The sequence below is a fragment of the Uloborus diversus genome, chromosome 8, assembly GCF_026930045.1.
Source record: "Uloborus diversus isolate 005 chromosome 8, Udiv.v.3.1, whole genome shotgun sequence".
NCBI classification, from domain to species: domain Eukaryota; kingdom Metazoa; phylum Arthropoda; class Arachnida; order Araneae; family Uloboridae; genus Uloborus; species Uloborus diversus.
In genome coordinates this window covers 110,446,060-110,461,180 of record NC_072738.1, presented here as the reverse complement: position 1 = coordinate 110,461,180, position 15,121 = coordinate 110,446,060, and the positions used below count along the sequence as shown (strand labels likewise).

The 15,121-nt window shown below is 30.5% G+C and overlaps 1 protein-coding gene across 1 annotated transcript in view; it reads left to right on the top strand.

Annotated features, from left to right (window-relative positions):
- LOC129227422 (neural cell adhesion molecule 2-like) overlaps positions 1 to 15,121 on the top strand; it is a 469,788-nt gene that overhangs the window by 191,356 nt on the left and 263,311 nt on the right. The window lies entirely within an intron of this gene.

Below are 15,121 nucleotides of genomic sequence, written 5' to 3'. Positions count from 1 at the left end.
ACTTGTAGCGATTCAGGAAACTTTTTTGTGAAGATACTTGTTTTTACGGGGAAATAGGTGAAAACGTGTGAAATCCTGAGACGTTCCTCGGAAATAACCAGTAACGTTTCGGAATTTTTTTACAGTGTAGATTTAATGTAAGCCATACTGAATTCTTGTAGACTGTAAAATCTTGTAATTTTCCGCTGGCAATTAATTATTTTTTCATAAATACATCCAGCAGAAAGGGGAGAAAAATAACGCGAAAAAATGTATATATTGTATACATGTAACAAAATATCGATTCGACAAAAAATTTAGGGACAGTGATATTTTACATTTTTTTAAAATCATCAAACAATTGTACCGCCATCTGTGTACTTGTTAGTGTTCTTAAATCTAGTACTAAGCTAGGTTATTATACGCTATCCAAATAGTGATGACTTTTTTAAAGACAAATAAGTAATACTAACTACAAAGTGACCAAAACCTTAAAATACCTTGATGTATGAAGTAGCGTAATTGAATTTTACTGTTTTTGGAACCACGCAATCTTCTACATTATGTCTCTAAGGTAATATTATCAAAAGTAACTGTTATAAAATTTAAATGAAGCGTTGTGTAAAGCAAAGATGTCATTCATTCGGTCAGTTTGTTTTGCTAATTTTCATTTTCATCGTAAGAGTTGCCATTAAATTTGAAACGGCGAGAAAAAAAATCAAATACTGTGAAAAAATTGCTAAGTTTTATTGGAAAAGTAATAAAACAATGGACGATAAAACTTCCATATCAACTCGTTTAAGTAAAACATAAATTAAGTGTACATACCGGTTTTATTAATGCGCATATCAAGCAGTACAAGCTTTTCACTTTAGTTTAATATCGTAATATCGTTTATAATACCGTAAAATTTTAGGATTGTTTTAACAGTGTACTAGTGTGAACGTATTCTTAGAGTTAGTGAAAGGTATGCCTCCTCGATTATGGAAATTCTAGAGTGACAAAGAAATGAAACTGCACTATCTGAATGACGTACGCGAGATGTTGGGTATTTTCCGGCAAAAAATTATTTGTGTGAAATATTATGCACGTGTTAATGCATTGCAGTAAAACTATAAGTAACTGACCAAATCATTATTATATTTGGTCAAGAAAAAAACCTGTGATTAGTGGAATGCATCCAGATCTATACTACACTAGGGAGATAAACGGCGATATCTGCAGAAGTGGATTTTCGAGAAAGTTGAGAAAATGTGTTTTGAATTTTACACTAGCAATGGGGAATGTTGGAATTAGGCACTTTTTTTCAGCGGAAAAAAAGTGCAATAAAGCTAACATACAATAGCTACGAAAATAATAAAATAAAAAATTAAATTAAATTACAAATCTGCAGTTACTGCCCTTAACCTGACCACGGCAGTATATTTCTGCAGCCATGAGACATCATCATGGAGTTTTGTGTGAAACTTTTGCTAATATTGCACAACTGGCTTTTGATTTCGCCCCTCAGTTTTGGTGGCAGGGTTATTTGGCGCCACACGGTAGACACGTTTTGACGTTCCTTCTGTATTGTTTTCCTTTAGTTCCGCTTTATTCTGAAACTTTTGCTTTCATTCGGCTAAAATAAATATTACTTTCAAAAACTGCGAAACTATGACTTTTGCAAGATATGTAGTATATTTACTAGGTATTGTTCAATATTTTTTTTTTCAATACCGTCAAAGGTACTATTTTAATCTCGTAAGAAAAAGCACCTATATGTTTTCTGACCCACTTTACCGAATTACATTTCTTTTAAAAGTTCAAAATATTTTTCTCAATTCGCCAGTACAATCAAATATTTGAGACAGAAAAATTTAGTTCATTCGTTTAAAATATCGGAAAAGCCCAAGGCTTTTAAACAAGCATTTAATTCTGTCTATTTTATTTTTTCTGCCATTATGTTGCTCTCTTTTATAAAATAAAGTTTGATCAAAGAGGAAAATCTAAAACTTTATCAGATTCTTCTAACTTTGTTACTCTTATCTACAATGTGTTCTCATTTTCAGGGAATCTTTGCAAAAACTCATGCATTTCCCGAACAAAAGTTTGGTTTAATAGCTTTTAAGAGATCTTATGATGGTAGACATTCAAGGATTTTTTCTTAGAGTGGTTTTTTTTTGTGTGGGCTTGTTTATGCATGGTCTAGGTAAGTTTGACATGTTTACCGTCATATAAACATTTTTTTTTGCCTACTGATCTGCAATCTATATTATGGTAGCTGAATTTACTAGTATTAACAGACACTTATTTTAAAAAATAGAACTTTTATTAAACTCTTCAGAGTAGATATTTTGCAAAAGCGCTATACATACGAGGGGTGACAATGAAGTAATAAGATTGATTTATTTTATATTTTTTGCAATTAATGGCAACCCTGTAATTTGCGCGGTCACACTATGTCTGATCCTGATCTCTAAGTGGCACATTGGTGCAGCCACTTGTTTGTGATTTGCGCTGAATTAGCAGAACACATATTTTAAGATATCCTCACAAAGATGGAATCTCGAAATGCTGAGCAGCGTCACGACGCATCTTTTACTGTTTAGTTGGGTTAGAATGCTACAACAACTTAGGGAAAGCTACAGAATTGTTTCGAAAATTAGGTTGTGCCAAGAGCTCAAGCTGTTCATTGGCAAAACATGTTTGCAGAACGCAGAACAATGTTGAACATAAAGACTACAGTGCACGACCATCGACCTCTTGAACTGTGGTCAGCGTTTTCAGTATGTGAGATCATAGGATAATATTGTAAAAGCACTTATTATTGCGATCCTTTAAATTTCGCGATCTTCACGAGTCCGTCATAACCGCGAAAATTTGAGCTTCTTGAAATATTTTGTATAGTAATATCCTTTTGCGGAAAATGTTTAACGTTCATATAAACGTGCCGAAACTTTCATGTCGCGAAATTACCGATATCTTTATTTTCGTGAAAATTACTGCTCACGAAAGTAATAGCTTTTACAGTAGCTAAAGATCTTGGTAGGTGAAATAATTTACGGGATACTGGTTACCCCCAGACACAGCAATATTTGTACAGCAGTTTCTAAAATCAAAAAAACAATTCAGTATGCCCACTGTCACCTTGCTACGTGACATTTTTTTTCTATTTCGGAAAGTCAAAACGACCGGTGGTAAAACGACATTTTTTTAAAAAAAAAAATAATAACACAAGATATCCAAAATGCTTTAACAAAGGAATTTGGAGAAAATTCAAGAGGAACAGTTATGAACAACAGTTTGTAAAAGCCTACAGTGACAAAGCGTTGTGCAAAATGCGTACAATAACAAGGCAATACTTTGAAGGGGACTTCAATATGAAAGAACTAAAATGTAAAATGGATTCATTTTTTTTCACATCACTTTCATTACTTTATTGTCGCATTGACATTACTTGTCGCATTGACATTACTTGTTGCATTGACATTACTTTATTGTCGCATGAAAATTTCTTTAAAAAATCTTCTTTTGAGATAATGAATTTATGTTCTTTAGCAAAGATATTTTTTCTGATTGAGTAAAGTTAAGTCATTGTTTAAAAGTTTTTCTGCTTGATGGCAGATTTTATCAGAACAAAGTATACTTAAAGTCTCTCACGATGGAACTCCTCAAACTCAGAAGATCGATTTTCACACATAAATATTCCTATAAAAACTGATAAAATAACAGATCCCGAATTTAATTTTCTCTACCTGATCAGCTATATCAAATAAGTCTATATTGTTTCCATATTTTCGATTTTTTTTTTTTTCATTTTTCTAATTTTTGTGTTTTTTTTTCTTCTAAAATTTGTTTTCCAGGAGTGTTTCTGGCAATGATAATTTTACCTTTTTTATGCTTTTCTTCTTCATTCCACCCTTTCTCTCATAGGTGTTTGGATATTCTCTGAATCTCTAAGAACCTAAGAAAACACTCACTGCTACACTAGAGCTCTTTTGCATCAGTTTTATCTATAATTTACGGATTATTATGAGCCACTTTATCTAAAATGCTACTTTTAATCAGTAATTTTGTTAAAACTGAATTTATCATGGAATTGTCAGAATACATCCCTATTTTCGCCTTAATTGATTCAATTCTCATTTTTGATGAGGTAAAAATACCTTTAAAGTACATTAACAGCAATTTGAAAACTCTTAAATTACGAAATAAATTAAAAACAACATCCCTTTCGAATCAGAATTCAGGATGGGGTGACGGTCTCACTTTGCCCCAACTACGACTATATTACTTTACCCCACTTCGTCTGTTTCTTCTGAGTCAACATTTTAAGTAGTTCGTTTAAAGCATATCCTAAATGCTTTGAATGATAATTATTTACATAGGTAGAACAATGAAAGTGATCAAATGGCTAATTTTTTTTTGAAAACAAAATGTTATAATAGATGCATACTAGAGTCAAAAATAATATTAGATTGCCTGATTGCAAACATAAGCAACACTTTTCCATTTATGAATCCACAGGCACGATTGCTGCATATTCATTGGGTTCCTAGCCTCATTTGCAGATTATAATTAAAAAAAATGTTTGTGTCCCACCATGATTGGTGAATATTTTAGTTATTAACAATAACAAGCCCTGATTCCCTAATCAATTAAAGTAAAGTCAGTCAATTTGCATTTATATGCTGTACGCCCTCAAGAGCACGTTTCAGAAAATGATAGTACTCAAATGAACCGAAAGCAATATGCGATTTCCATAGAGATTACTTACGGAATTGATAATAACTTGCCTTACGATTTAACGAGAGTATTTACAGAATATCTCATACTAACTTATCATGGAAGCACCAATGCTGAATAAAATATTTTTAAAAAGATGCAAATAGTTCACTGTCTAAGAGTTTGTGCCTTAACTTAGTTCATAAATATGTTGATTTAACTTATTAGTATTCTTTATCGTAATAGTTACTTTCATTACAGCCCGTATACTAATTTTAAAACAAGCATAAATCATACATTCATATAACAGCGGCTTTTATAATATTGAATATAACATTGTGCACTACGATTGATAATTGAAATTAACAGAATTTTTTTGATGTTCAATTCGGACAAACAAAACTGAGGTAATTAAATTTTGCAATACATATATCTTTATAAAAGGTGAATTTTATAAAATTCACCTGAAATAAATTAGTTTTTCCATCATATCAAATCTTGAGGATCTGGGATACCTCAAAAACGACAGATGAGATTTGTGATGGGTACTGCTATGTTTGGACTAACATTGCCGATTTTTTATCACACTGAAACCCAAAACCGTAAGGCTACAATTGAGTATGAATATATATATATATATATATATATATATATATATATATATATATATATATATATATATACATATATATATATATATATATATATATATTTTTTTTTTTTTTTTTTTTTTTTTTTTAAGTTTGAAGATACAGTTCTGAAATTTTTATGAGTTATAGGCCTTAATGATTGAAAGTAATCCGTAAAGTTTTGTTAAAGAAATGTGAATAGAGAGAGAGAGAGAGAGTTTCGAAAATGCAAAGGCTATTGAATTTTTTTATCGTAAATATTTAAGCGAAAAAAATCACTCCATAGACATTTCTTTTTTGATTGATTCCTCTATTTTTCTACATGCATATTTCATATTTTTTTAAGAGCTAGGGGGTAAAATTTCATTAGCCACAATATTATGTTCAAAAAGTGTCAAAAAAAGAGTTTTTGTTAAAATTTCGAATTTTTCTGAAAAATATCAATAAAATCAGGATTTAAGCCTGATTTTTAAAAAAAGAAAAGATGGTATTGGAAATTTACTCCTCTTTTTTTTAAATTTGCATCTCATTATCAACTTGAAAAAAAACTCAAAGTAATTAAACAAATCCTTATCTGAAGCGAGCATTTGAAAGATACACATGAATGGAAATTTTGCGATATTGGCATTTATTGCATGACTCGAGTAGTTATTTGCAATTAAATGATACATTTGTTCACAAAATGCAAATTAGTACACTAACAGAACAGTCTTATATCTTCTGTAAAAATAATCCTAGTCTTTTTTTTTGCTATGAATAAACCACAGTTCAAATATTAAATTTAAGAAAAAAATGAAAAAACAAAGTTGTGATCTGTTTTTCGCATTTTAAGACTCTATTGTAGCCTTAAAGTACTTTTTTTTCTGTTAATACGTTCGGGTATTTTATGAGTTTGAACATATTAGCAAAGATAGTTTCTTTGATATTAGTGTTTGTGTAGCAAGCATGTAAACTCTTGAAAGAGCGTGGGGGTGAACTTTTTTTCCTTGATTTAAGATAACATAATTTCTGACCGAAAATTAGTCAAAAGTCTGCATAGTAATTGTATGGTCAAAAAACTTGTTTTAGTAGTCTACAGTTGTAGAGCGTAAATATTGATTTTGTAAAATGAGTTGATGTTCATAGTGGCTATTAAAATCTTAACGGGGCAAAAAAAAATCTCTTTTCGCCATCCAATATCTCGCGTTTGTCACGTTGTGTCTACTTAGGTTCTAAAATATATTTTACCTTTTGATACTGAGTGAGTATACTAATCAGAAGGAATTAGGACATAAATAATTTGTAATATAACTATTAATGACGTGACATACGACATTAATACGCCTTAATTAGAACGATCAACCAACCTCTTTTACGTCAGAAACCATGATATACTTGGAAAATGTGGAACATGCGTATAGTCATTTGTTAATGAAAATTTTAAATGTAGCCTTATCTTTAAAAAAAAAATCTAAAATGCGGAATTTTTTAAAAACTTCTTTCTAGCTCTCGCTCATAGAATTTATCTTCTCAAAAATCACGATAATTTTGTCCTTTCATCTTTCTTAAATAAAATGTTTCGGTGAAGTTTACTCACATAAAATATTTTGGCTCGGTACCAGCATTAATTTTGGCAAGTCTATTGTCATGCTGAGTTTCTACCGCACTTAGGGCTTTCAACGAAAGAATTTATAAAGCATGAAAGGCAATTTCATTTATGGCGTTATATTCATATATTTTTTACGACAAAGTGAAAAATAATATTTTATAAAGCTTAAAGACGATTTGGATCAATGATAATTATTAAAATCGAGCAATGTGTTGAGCAGAACATGGCGGCGAACAAATATTAATGTGGATAATTTTACAGTAACACATTCTTTTACGTTTATTCAGCTAAATCATAAACGTTACTATCTTTCCTATCTGATGCGTTTACATTTAGATTTTATAGGAATATTTAATCTTTCACTGATTCCTCTCCATTTTAATAATAAACATAGCATACTTAGATATCTAAAAAAAAGGAAGAGAAACAGTAATAGTAGAACACAAAATACTGCCATGAGTAGGTAAAAGGTATGGAGCTGCACATTTTTCATTCTACCGTGTATTTGTCAAGCTTCAATTTTTTGTTTTCACTGAAAAAAAGAGTCTAATTCCAGCATTTTTCGATCACAAAAACCCATTTCTGCAGATAATGCAGTTTATTTCTGAATACTTGTCAAGGGTTAGTAATTTATTTACGTTACATTTGATTAAGAGGCAAAAACAAAATATGTGCGAGATGAATACAAAAAAAAAAAAAAGAAAGAAACACGACACATGGTCAAAACAGCTCGCTGCCATTAAGAATTATATTTTTCAGATAATATCTGAAGCAAAAAGCACTACATGCAAGAAAAAAAAAAGATTGGAGCGCGTTTCTCTCTTTTCTTAAAAAATGAAGAAGATGCTTTTTTTCGCAAACATCTACCTTGTGATGATAAGAGTACGAAATGTGTTTACAAGAAGTAACTTATGAAACTTAGCGCAATCTTGTTTTCCTTTCTTTAAAAAAAAGCAACCCCGAAAATTGGATTTTGGAAAGAAAAACTTTAGATTCAATTACTGCTTAATTTGTTTTTTTCTTTATTGTTAATTAATTCAGTTGCATACAAATACTTTAAGCACATTTGACTTAATTCGATGTTTTAAATCCAGGAATCTTGCAGTTTGTATGAATGTTAGTAACTAATATCAACGGCTTTATTTCGGTAATGATCTATCAATAACAATGTAGAAAGAAAAAAGTATGAAAATGAACAGCAATTATTTGTCACGCTTATTTCTTATTTTCCTTCTATCTGAGATATTAATATTCTTCTTTTTATATACACAGGGGAGACCAGGGAGCAATGACACGTTAGGGGGCAGTGTGACTGAGATATTTACTTTTTACTTCCTTTTACATAGTAACGGAAATATTGTATTGGTGGAAAAATAAAATTCACTCAAAAATCGGCTTCAATTTCCCTTTTAGTGGCATTCGGATGTTCCAAAAGGGGTCTTTTAGATCTTTTTGCGGAAAAGTCATTGTTTATTTCCATGCAAACTCAAGTAGCGCTATATTTTGGCAGACACTTGGCGATATATCGCCAGGTCAATTTGGCGATACATTTGTTTTTTTTTTTAATTTTATTATTATTTTTAAATTTTTAATCTGGTTTTAATTTGGTCAATATTGGAGATATTTAGAGAGTTATACATTGAATCACATTAAAATTGCCAATATTAGAAACATTAATTTGTGTAAAACCTTTTTTCTTTGCTTCGGTTTGCAAAAAACTAGGGGTGAAAATATTTTAAGTGTTTCTTTGCTTACTCCAAGGCACTATTATCATTAAATTGGCGTAAATGGTTGCATTGGTAATTCACATAATAATTAATCTTATAGCATTAAAGTTTCCGAATTTCTTGAATTTTATATGTTTCGTCTCATTGAGATCCAGTCATATCTACATATGTATTTAAAATCGTTTTTATACGTTTAACATTTCGTTTCTCATAAATTATACTTCTGTCTCATTTAGTTAAAACGAAAAAAAGGCCTGTCCATAATTAATGCCACAATAAAAAAGAGGATTTGGATTCAAGTATCAAAACAATTTCTGACGACGATGGAGGGGGGGAGGGGGGGGGCAGAATTACAACACATAATTTGGTTAAAACTGAAACATTGAGTTATACTATATATTGTTCTTTATATTCTCTTTTCATTTTAATTTATTTTAGAAAGATAAAATTATTGTTATTTTACATAGTTTCACTATTTTTTTGTTTTGTATCGAACAGCATTTATGCTGGTTTAAGTTCAAATTAAATTCGAGAAAACTTGAAGTCGGAGGTAAAATATTCCTTGGACATTTATATTTTAAAAGCAAATAATGCATGGCATTTTCACATAATTCTAACAGTCTTATCTTACAAGAGAAAGAACAAGTAATAACAAAATAATGCAGTTGAACCAGAAGCAAACTTCAAATTAGCCATTATTTTAAGTCACTCTAATTTTGATGAAAATGAGCAAAAATGCAGAGACGGTATTTTTATCTATTTAAACACAATCTTCATGCATATGATCCTCGAAATAATTTAAAATAACTCCCTAGGGTTATCACGTTTCTCACCACGATATTGGCCCTATTACATAACGCATGGAAAGTCACCTACGGTGATTTTTCAGCGAATTTTTAATTCAAATGAAGAAATGAGAAAAACATGTTCCTTGCTCAGTGTCTCCCATGGATAAATATAACTTAACCATAGACCTTCGAGTAAAATTCATTCTGAAAAGTAAATAAGTAAATAAAGCAAAAAAACGTACAATGAAAATATATTAATTTAAAATACGTACACAAACTTATTCCCTTCACCCAAGCTCCAGTGTCAATTAAGCAGAATTTGAAGAAAGTCACCTACGTCACCCACTATTTGCAGACGACGTAATAAAAATATAAAAGCTTTTCACTTCTTTTTTTTTATTTTCATAAAAAAATTAAAAGGAAAATTATACACGATTGTAACTGGACAAGTTACTACATTTTAGATAAATAAATATGAAAAAAAAATCATGTTAAAAAAGGTCTTGTATTACATATTTACTTACAATATTACAAGTGAAATAATAATCACTGTAAAACTACTAAAGAAAAATTAAGGTCAATTTTCTGTTGATAAAAAAGAATTTCATTAGAAATAATCATATTATAATTAGAATTGTTTTTTAATGCCGCACTCGAAAACATGTTTAGATAAGAACTGGAAATCAAATATGTCATATCAAATTCCTACAAAATTCTTCCAGGCATTTTTCCTTGCATGTTTTGAACACATATCATATTTAAAATTTTCTGATGGAGTTTTGAAAAGGTAATTTAAAGAAAAATCACAAAAGCACTTATTTTTTTCCTATTTCAACTAACCTTATTTTTACATTTATAGCTTTTATTCGCAATTCCAAATGTTAAGAAAAGCAAAGAAAGAAATTCCGGAAAATAATTATAACCCACATTATTCGAGTCATAGTTTATTCCATTAGAACCATTAGGGTTATTATCGAGAACAATGGAGCATATTCACGTCACACAACCCCCTGGCACAGAATATATAGAATGCTTTCCACGTCTAGTGATTGCAGCAATCAAAGAATCTTTCCCATCTGTGGAAGGACTCTCATGATTGCCAGCATCTGGAACGTCATAGCGATTCCCAAATGATTGATTCATGGTGTTTCTTCCTTGTGGTGCTGGAGCGAAGAAAATGATCGATTTGATCCTTTTCAACCATCTTCTTTTTTACTTCCTTAAGAAGGATGAATACGGATGTGATTGGGCAAGATTCTTGTTGTTCCTGACTAACACTTGCACGTGTCTTGGCAGGTCGGCACAATAAATAACTGTAGTGCAGAGGTATCGATCGGAAGTGGTGTCAAAAGAAGTATAAGGAATCGCGAAGTGAATGTGCATTTTCTGAAATAGGTCCCTTCATCATCAAAAGGTTTAGATCTTTTGGCAAAAGATTAGCACTTAAACACAATCCGAATAAAAGTATGTAAATCCTATTCATTTCTATGTGATGTAATCGAATATATGCTTAACTCGGGTGTAGTCGTGTGTAGTTACATTAGTGATCGGGTATTTGTCTTTTCCCCATCCTAGCTATTCGTGAGACGAAAAAACATTTTGAATGATTTCTTCATCTAATAAAATTAATATCACATGCGAATTACCAGACACCACATTTATCACATCCAGATACTGTAGTTTCGTTCTTATTAGAACTCTTTAGTCTGGAATAGTGAATAACCAAGTTGGAGACAGATGTCATCTCATTGAAGCACCAGTTGAAGCACCATTGAAGCACCAGCAAACTGGTAGATAGAGTAAATTTATCTCACCAGCGAGTGTCCGCAGCATGGTGCGGTTTGACGACAAGGCTTACGTATTAAGCAGTAAGTTACCACCCTTAAGACAACTCTAAAACAGAACTATATGGAAATTACCAAGCAGCCCAATCAAATCCAAAGACTGCAGTTTCGTTCTTATTAGAACTCTTCATCCTGGAATCGTGAATAACCGAGTTATCTACCAGTTTGTTGGCACACTCAGCTTCACGGAGTTGACATCTGCATCCGAATTGGTTATTCCTTATTCCAGACTAAAGAGTTCTAATAAGAACGAAACTGCAGTCCCTGAATATGATAACCGGGGTCTCTGGTAGTTTGCATTTAGTTACACCTTATCTCTGGCTATAGGGCGGTGACTAACTCCATAAAAGATAGCATTTACTTTTCAAAATTATGCAATGAAGAACAATAATCAAAAAGTATTTGTCGTGGAGCTGACTAGGTAGTCGCGTTATCGGTATAAATTACCGAAATACATTTTCAAAACTTATGTGGCTTTTTAACACCGAAAAAAATTCTCATTATTATCTGTAAGAGTTGGACGGAGCTACTTAAAGTCAGCAACACGGATGGGCTCATTATCAATATAAGGGGTGATGGGATGGATCGACAACGGACTGGGAATATATCAATACGCGGCTACTTATGGGTTAAGATGTTTACTTAGCTCTCGTGTTATTGATAAACATCAACTAATTTTATATTAGCGGGAAATATCGTAACATTGGTACTATATGTACCAACCAACTAATTTACCAAAAGTTAGACGGAAATATGTTGCTCAAAATAAACTTTTCGGACTTGCATCATGACTTCCTTCCAAGCAATTGTGGTGTTGTGAGTCACAAGCTCGGCAATTTGATTCCATCAAGACATTTCAGCAGTGAGAAAAAAGTAACAGAAGTGGAAGTTACCTATCCTGGCAGACTGTTGTTGGAATGTCATGAGATATGCCCGAAGAGTATCAAATAAACGAAGATAAAAAAAGAGACTCGCAAAGTGAATAAGTAGGAAATGAAATGGTGAAATATTTACTCTGCTTGTAGCACCACCTATCTGGTAATATTTTATTTATACGCATAGTAGCACATGTAATCTATTCGAATCAGGAAAAAAATACGACCGAAGATTAAAGCATAGGTAATTTAGGCAATTTTCAAGCATAGATACTCATATTGTAATATTTTGTTGCAAGTCAAAAACTATGGTTGTTATTATAAAAAAATAAAGTTATCGTTATTAACATTTCAAATATTAATTGATGTCTTCTAATACTCTGCGATATATTTATTTGTTCAATATTAAGCTTATTTGTATTTTAAATATTTTCTACAATCAGTCTAGTACATGCGGGGCAAAGTGGATGGGGCAAAGTGAAATAGTTTTTATTTACTCGCTTACTATCATTTAATAAATCTTTTGCGTTTTTTTTTTATTATTAATTCATTTGTTAAAATTCCTCTATTTATTAAGTCACTTATTTATTCCTTCATTTACTTGTGCATTTTTTCATATAAAAATAAATTACTAATTAAATTTTCAGTTTATTGTTTCAGTATCTTTTAATTTATTCATTAAAACTTTAATTTATTGAGTCATTTGATCAAAAATATTTTTTATAATTGGATCGAAAATATTTCTTGAGAAAAACATTTTATTTCTCACTTTGCCCCATAGAAAAAAAAAGTGAAAATTTTTCACTTTTTTTTTTTTTTGTAGGGACAAATTTTCTGCCAAAAATAAAAAAAACTGTTTTAAAACAAGTTTATTGTAAAATAGAATGTTCTTTCTTTATGTACTGCAATATTCAAACTAAATTTAAAATTTGTTCATTTTGAAAAAAGCTCATTCATCTTAACCATTTAACTTTGCCCCACATTCCCGTGCATAAATAAGGGAGCAAAGGGAGAAGTTCCATATGTATAAATGAATATTACAGCTATAGCAAAAAGGTTTGATGCCATATTCATGTTCTTCCACGTCCAGCTGGTTGTAATGGGCTGTTTGTGCACATGATATACACTAGATTTATTTTTCGCAGCCCAGTGCAATTGTAGGAAGTTCACTTTTAAAATTGTTTTACCTCCTCTTTTTTTTTTTTTTTTTACATTTTTTGCAATAATTTCGGAGGTTTTTCTGTTATTTTCAACATATTTGTATCAAAATGAGTAGAATGAAACCCTTAATCACATTAACCTGAGACAGGTATTTTTTTATGTATATTGTTGTTGCAAAAATGGTAAACGAATGCAATTGCAATATTTCCCAATACATAAATGCAATATCAAAGGAAAAAAAATAAACACTTATTTAAGAAAGTTTTAATATACTTTCTGTTTTTTATATAATGAAGTATTTTTTTAAATATTTATACAACTTTCTGAGATTAACTGTATAAATACATGATTTAATTTTGCATTCCTGATTTAAAAAGCAAATTAACCAATTGCAGCCGCTTAGCAGTACTCTTAAAGATATTTTTTCTTTGCAAGGCAAAACAGAGATAGGAATGCAAAACGTGCTACTAAATAATGTTTTCCCTTTAAAAAATAATTTCTGACATTCTGACATGTAATAAAAACATCCCCTTAGAATTTAGCCCGCGGAAACATTTTAATACTTTAATTACAAAATTCAAAAAATTCCTCCTCTTCCCTTTCCAACACATAATATTTTCTCCAATCTAAAAGAAGATCGCATTGAAAAGAATTTATTGCCCCTCAGGAAGAAGCTGTTTCTTGAAAAAAGTAATTTTAAACTGAGGATTATTTTCTCCTTTCATATTATTACTTCTCATGCATCCTTCCCTGCATCCAAAATTTCCTGCTCTTATTTCATCCGAAGGAATGTAAATAAAATCGTACGAAAAAAATCAAAAGAAGCAAATGTAAAAAGAAATTGGAATTCCTGCTCATTGTTTTCACAATTTCCCGCTGAACACAAATTTTCAAATGCATGTTATGTGCCATATCTTGAATACGTTTTGCAATCGTAAATAAATCAACCATTTCACTTTGCCGTGAAAATCGTGTGCTTATCGATTTTCATGCTCTGTTTTTGTTTTTATTTTATTTTTATTTTTATTATTATTTGTTACACAACTCTGGAAATAAATGAAAATGCAATTAGTGCTTCTTATTCCTATTTAACCACTTCTGCTATGTCGGCAGTTTTCGTATGTAACTAATTGGATAGCATGTCTGGAAAAATGGATAAAAAATCTTATTACTCCTTCTTTTTTCTTTTTAAAAATTTAATAACACTTGACGAAATGCTCAAGCTCTTCTCAATCAAAATGTACTTACTGTTTAGTTTCCTTGAGCAAAATTATTTTGCCTAATTAAGTTTTTAGCTAAAAACTACAGATTCGTTTTGGTTTTTTTTTTCTTATAATTAAATTTAAAGTGGCTTTCGCATTACTATATTGCTGACAAATGCGTAGACAAATTTGAAAATGAATGTATATCATTTAAAGTTCCATAAAAAGTTTTTAAGGCATGATGTAAAAAATAAATAAATAAAAGTAATTATTATATAAGAATTTAATAAAATCTTTAAATTATTTTCGACCTGTGTAAATTGCATTTCAACAACTATTTCTCAAGAAATTACAGAAGTTATATTTTATATATTTGTCCTTCGTAATTAAGAGAAAAATCGGATGAATTACTTACAGCGGGTGGTCAAATTATTATGCTTAAATAAACTTTTCTACATTTTTATTGCTTTTTATTTATGTCACATTGCTTTATTATTTGAACGAATTTTACAGTTTTTTTAAAATTTTAAAATTTATTCTGGCAACACTATACCTTTTTTCTAATACTTATGTGATAGACGTCAATGTCAGTGTCCATTAAAAGTTAGTTGCAAGAATCTTCTT